A 6,728-nucleotide genomic window follows, 5' to 3' on the forward strand; every position below is an offset into this window, starting at 1 on the left:
AACCCCCACCAGAAGCTTTAACTGCAGCTGGGCATAATTTATATCTGTGCTCCTCCACATTATATGCATGGGCGGGGGGGTTGGAGGGGGTGTATCTGTGGCAAGTAACTCTGAGCACAAAGACGTTTTGAGGGTGACACAGGATGAGATGGGTGGGTAGCTGAAGAGCAAGTGAGCGAGCGGGGTTAGAGCAGCAGATCTGTTCCACTTGTACAAAATGGTGCTTTTACACAACACTGCTGTAAATAAAGGGAAGAGTTTTTTACCTCACTTTTTAGTGCAAGCTCACCCATACAGGGAACAAATCTGTTGCTACATGCTCCATCCTTGATCTAAGACAACTCATTTCATCTCAAACATGAAGGAACAATTAGACGGCAGCATTTCTGTTGTTTGGATGAATGCAAGAGCTTGCTGAGCTAAAAGTCACAGACAGTCAGAGATGGCAGATTTGGAAAAAGAGGAAGAGGGAACTTTGACCTTCACTTCCAGACCTGCTGTCACCACGTCTGCCTCCGGCACTTGTCTGCGTACCAGCTGAGGACCAGCAGAAGGGTCAGCTGGGGCAAAAAGCCATGAAACTCCCTTGTTCCTCTAGCAGAACACAGTTCAACATTTAAAAGCAATCACCACAACAATGACATTTCATTGCAGAGAGGAAGCCTTACCAGATCCATTCCCTGGTGGTGGTATTTGGAATTAATGCTTTAGGTTAATGGAATCTATCCTTGCTAAATTAAAGTGACAGCAAAGACCTTTAAGATGTTATAATAACATGTATACATTAAATAAATACTGTTCCTAATTTTCTAGATAAACTATTAGGCCTGTGCTGCATATTGAAATATCGCAAGAGTGCATATTGCAATGGTTTGCATTAAATGAGCTATTTGATAGAGAAATAACTGTGTGCCCGTCACAAGCACACACACAAAGAAGACATTTCAGCACAACAGGCGATAGAGCTACACGTCAATTTGCCTCTTTAAAATGAAGCAGAGTGTATATGCTGTTGTTTAATCCCCAAATCTGTAACAATTTTAGTATGAACGTTTAAATATGATAAAGCATTTAAGCCTTGTTTAGAAATAACTCCACTCTGTTTCAAGTGTTTTTATTAGTTTTATCTGACTGTTCTTAATGTTTTTAGGCTGATTTTACGAGACACTGAAAAATTACAACTAAATTTTTAAATATGTATTTACACATATGTTTTATGCAACAGTAAAACATGGCGGTTCACTTTCAGAAGTTTTAGTGATGGTTTTTTTTTTAAGAAACATTGGTTGATTATCCATCCATCCATCCGCCAATCTACCCATCCATCTAATTAACTTTCCATCCATCCAACTATCTATCTGGGCTGCACAAAATATTGTTTCAGCATCGATATCGCAATGTGTAAGTCTGCAATAGTCACATCGTAGGGATCTGCAATTTAGTCTGGATTATAGTTGACCAGACATTAGTTAACAACATAGTTGAGTAATTTCAAATTTGAACCTTTGAGTGAAAGTTGATTATTTGTAAGTTTTTAAGCCCTGACAGTAAGAATTGAGCAAACCTAAACGTTTAGGCACAATCAATTAAACGTTTGTAGCTTAAAGGTTAATTGTACTCAAATCAATATAGTGTTAATTTTATTATTATAATTATTATTATACAGTGACTGTTTAAGTTCTGCTTCTGAATACTGTTTGACTCGCCAGAAAATCATAAATCATTGTTTATTTGCATCTTTTGTTCATCAGATTTAACTTTGCTTGTCATTTTTTTTAATTATATTTTACACAGATATTCTCAACTACACAATCATCCCAATAGATCTAAAATTTTGAATTCTTTATGAGCCATTCAAGTCATCAGGTGAAATTGCATTTATATCACAATATATAAATCACAGTGAATGAAAATATTACAATGTCAGTTTTTTTCAATGTCGTGTAGACCTAATATATATATATATATATATATATATATATATATATATATATATATATATATATATATATATATATATATATATATATATATATATATATATATATATATAAAAATCATTTAAATATTTAGACAGACTCTTAACTTCTTAATGCTAGTATATTTATAATCTTCAAAAAGGTTTATAAATACAACATTGACATGTGGAAAATAGTAATCCAAACGGGTGTTAAATGATCAAATAAAAAAACATCATAACATCATGTCAACGGTAGTATGTACCAATGATTCTGACATTCCCTCAGGGCCGACGATTTAAAGGTTGTATATCCCGGGGCTCTGAAGTCTGCCTATAGCCACAAGGGATGTAAAAATGACCTGAAGGGAATTACTACATTAAATACACCATCAAAAAGCTCGAGGATTCAGAGCATGTGCCCAAGGATTCAGAATGAGCAAGTTGCTGTACGAGTGGAAAAAGGCTGCTGTTTAACCAAAAGAAGAAAAAGAAAAATGGGGAAATGGCACATAAACACAAAGAGTGAATCGCATGCCTCACAACATTAACAGAGGATGTGATTATGAAAGTGCTGAAAGCTATTTTGAAATGTCTGTTAAAACGCACGCTGCCAGAGATAGTCGCATGGTACAGTGCAGATTTAACATTTCTACATGATTTAACACCACTAGGTTTGCTGCTTAGAGTTCATATAAACTTTCTAAAAAATGTCTTCTCGCAGACAAAAACAGTAAGGGAATTATACGCAGCAAGCCAATACATTAAAAATTTCTTGAATCTCACTGAGAAACAGATTCAGCCATTAAAGGCCAGCATCTCTCATTTGAATATTATAAGACTCATCTATTCCAAGCTATTCATCTGAAACTGTTCCTCCATCTTCTATGTGGCAGGGAAGAGGGGGATGGTCAGCGAAAAGAGAAAAAAAGCCTGCTTGTTTTGCAGCACAACAGGCCACTGCAGCCCTCCTGCTAACCCATGGCTAGAGAGGAGGGGTTAGAGGGAAAGGGCCTGGACACAGCGGTGCGGTTCCTGGCGTAGATTGAAAGCATGTTGTCAGATAACTAGAATACCAGCTTTGAAAGCACCCTCCAATACCAGTGTTTGTGCGCACATGTGTCAGTGCAGGGGGTGCCTGACCCACTTCTGCAGCTCACTGAATGCCAGTCCCAGGATAGCTGGTATCAGTAGGATTTGTAGAAGTTGCAAATAATGGATAAAAAAAAAAAGAAAAAAAAAAAAAAAAGAGTTTCTATCTACAACACAAAACTGATTTGCATATGCATTGTATTGTTTCACGGTAGCCACTTTTTTTCTGAATTTCATTCAGGCACATACTAAAGATAAAAATGCACATTTCAATAGGTTTAAAGGTGAAGAGTTGAGGTGTTTAAAGACCACAGTAAAGCATGACCCTACCCAAACAACACTGACACTAGTTCACATGGGTTTGTGAACATGGTTGGCTGGATTGTGTTTGTTTATCTGATGTAATGAACTTTAAAAGTACATTTAGCAAAATTTATAAGGCGATATATTTTAATTTGGGTCACAAAACTTGAGAAATTACTCTATAAGAGATCAGAGACCAATTAACAATGCATGTATACCCCTTCATTTTAAGTACCAAAACACAAAAATCACGTTAGTTCATTAAAAAGCTTAACTAAATCGATCATTTGTATTCAAACAAACTGCAACAGAAATTAACGTAACTCACAAATAATGTTTAACACTAATCACTACAGTATTTTTGATTAAGTGAAAGTGTGTAGATACTAAAGTGTACTCAAACAAAGAGTTGGACTCAAACTTTTCTCTGAAGACAAAAGAGGAACCGGCACTTGCCTTTTCGATTTGATGCAACTAGTGAACAAGCCCCAGCAACCACAAGAAAAGGCAAGCGAGATGAAAAGCCTAAAGCGACTACAAAGCAGCCTCACATCTGCTCCGCCATACCGGCTTCATATCTGCTCATTGAGTGGACCTACACACATTAAAAGCTGCCATCTTAGGTTAAAGACTTGAGGCAGCGAGACAACGACGATTTGATCTTCAAGAGATTCTTTGTTGAATTTTCAGGTTTAGATCACATTTAAATCAACTTTTAAAACGCAAAGTATTTTATTTACGTTTATTTTAACAACAAAATGTGGACCCGTGTTAAAACTCGCATCAAATGCTACATTGGAGTAAAAGTAATAGTTTTTTCCACTCTTCGTGACTTTTAAACGCTGTAAATCAAGCAGGTGCTTTTCGGGTATTTTGCGCGTATTTAATATACAGATTAGCTAACAAAAGCAATTTCGACTTAATAGTAAACAAAATTGAAACTTTTCAAAACACGTAAACTCGTCCAATAATAAACCAGGTGCGTTGTCCCCAGTTCCCTTCAAATGTAGTGAAGCCCGATCCCCCCTCCCTTTAAACCGTCTACCTGTTGAGAGGCCAAAGGGACAAAAGAAACGTGAGATGAGTTGTGTCCAGCTAGCTAGTTAGCTTGTTGTGAGACAATGAAGTCGACGCTGTCCGTCTCTTAGCAGATCAGCCACTTCCAAGCAGCTAATTACCCCAGCGCACGCCTGCCTCTGAACGCACTTCTCTCAGCCGAGCACTCGATCAAAACAACACCGATTGCCGAATCCAGAGCACAAGCAGCACACGTGAACTGTACTAATCAAACAATGTTGAAGTTTTGACTTTCATAAACGAATAAAAAAGAAAAAGGGGGGTTGACCATCTGGCCTCAAGCAACCTTCCCCGGTATCTATATTGTCCTTCGGACAAGCGCACTTACAGATTCGCTTCGCTGTTTCCACACGCTATTTCGAGCATCATCGAGCGATAAAAGGGGTTAACACGATTACAGCAACTTTGGCGTAATTCTTACGTGCAGTTTTGTGCGCGTGAAAACTATTTAATAAGTGTAATTGTTGATAGAAGGGGTCGGGGATCTCCCTCATTCAGCTCGGCCAATGACTCACCTCTAACGTTACGTTCAAACCACCTCGTGTCTCAACAATTAGCTAGCTAACGAACACTTACTTTATACGCTTTTGGAAAATTTGTTTTACCCATTAACGTAATAATATGAAGTGTATAAGTGTTGTCTCGGAACTTGAAAGGAAAAAGTCCTTGTATCCAATTTATCTCATATATTTATCGCTTCCACTCCTATAGGGATCCGTGCGGCTCTATACAATGCAGTGCGCGTGAGCTAAATGAGCTAATGTTAGCATGTGCTCGAGCTAGTTTGAGATTTTTCGATAAGTTAAAATGCCAAGAAACGAAAAAGCCAACGTGTGGTTTATGTTCTCCCTGCGAAACATTGAAGTGAAATAACTTTTTGCCGTTTTAAAACACCGTTTTCACCGCGGGCACCACCATGGCTGAAAACAAGTTAAATGTACAGTCAAAAACAGTTTTCTCACAATGAAAGCACAGGTATAATTGTACAAAAACGTAAGAAACGCCTGGGACTATCTAATAAGTTTGTGTGCGATTGATAAAGTTTGTGGATTCGTGTCGTATCGTTAGAAAGAAAGGCAAATCCTTACCCAACTCAACGCGGGTCAGTTTAGGGTTTTCGCCAATTAACTCCTCTTCGTATATCCAGAAAATCCGTTTAAATACGCGAATAACTGTCGAAATTCAAATAGTGCCGATGAAGTCGGCGTCTCAGCGTCCCGTCCTCGCCGACTCTGCTTCTCTCCTTTGTGTTAATTTCGCTCAATTCGAGTTTAATCCGATCGATCCGGGCAGTCGCGTTCTCGTGTCCTCTCCTCTAGACACTCGCGCTCGCTCACCTTCCACAGGCAGGGGGCGCGTGCATGACTCTTACTGGATAAACATGCGTGCGCGTGAGTGACCTCGCCGGGCTGTGACGCAAGTGCCTTTTCTTTTATTTGCCATGTCTTTATTAGCATTTCTGTAAAAATAATTATCTCGGATAAACTTTATAAATGGGCATCTTCTAATGATCTTGTTTTTAGACGTCGTTCTGTTATATTTCATAATCTTTAAGGAAAATCAACATTGTGTATATACACACTTGATGAAATGTAGTAGGTTCAGGGGAATGTTTGTTTACTGACTTAAGAACTCATGTAAATATCTTTATGTATTGTAAAAACACGAAAAATAAACTTTTTTACTGCAATGTAGCGAGTGTTTCACATTTAAAAAAGAATTAGGTACAACATGCTGAAATTGAATCTGAATACTTTACTACATTTACATTCATTACTCTACAGTTGAAATAACTACACCTTCTGATACTTCACAGCCATACGTAAACAAGGTGAATTTACCTGAAGCGTAAAGCAACCAATCCCTGTTGGCGCATGTAGCCCGGATGTTCAGGCCTGTCCTTGATCTATTTGCCTGCAGCCCGTAATAAACACTGCATTTCTTTGGCGCCATTACGTTTTGACATTGAATGTAACACGTTGCACAGTTGTGTGTTAGTAAGATTATTTCACTTTGACGCCATTTTCTAAACATAAATATTAAGTAAATACTTTAGATAATGTGTATTAAGTAAAATGCTATTAGTTGTTCTATACAGATTAGAAAACATATTCCTTTAGAAAATTCAGACAATGATCATTGGTTAAAATAATTTATGATTTAATCAGATATATTCCATCAAATATTGACTTGCCGCTAAGTTCCAGGCCTTTTTTTCATCATCTAAAAATGAACATGTCCGAAATTATTTTAATTTTCTGCAACAAAAATACTGTAAACTACATTTTTAGTTAAAAAA

At 37.5% G+C, this 6,728-nt stretch overlaps 1 protein-coding gene across 1 annotated transcript in view; it reads right to left on the reverse strand.

Moving 5' to 3' along the window:
* chd7 (chromodomain helicase DNA binding protein 7) overlaps window positions 1-5,767 on the reverse strand; it is a 46,780-nt gene extending 41,013 nt beyond the window's left edge. Inside the window, exon 1 of the mRNA XM_056474688.1 lies at window positions 5,518-5,767. The gene's annotated coding sequence lies outside the window, so the exon portion shown is untranslated. The remainder of the gene's footprint in view (window positions 1-5,517) is intronic.
* Window positions 5,768-6,728: the final 961 nt, after the last annotated feature.

This window comes from Danio aesculapii, chromosome 2 (assembly GCF_903798145.1).
Source record: "Danio aesculapii chromosome 2, fDanAes4.1, whole genome shotgun sequence".
NCBI classification, from domain to species: Eukaryota; Metazoa; Chordata; class Actinopteri; order Cypriniformes; family Danionidae; genus Danio; species Danio aesculapii.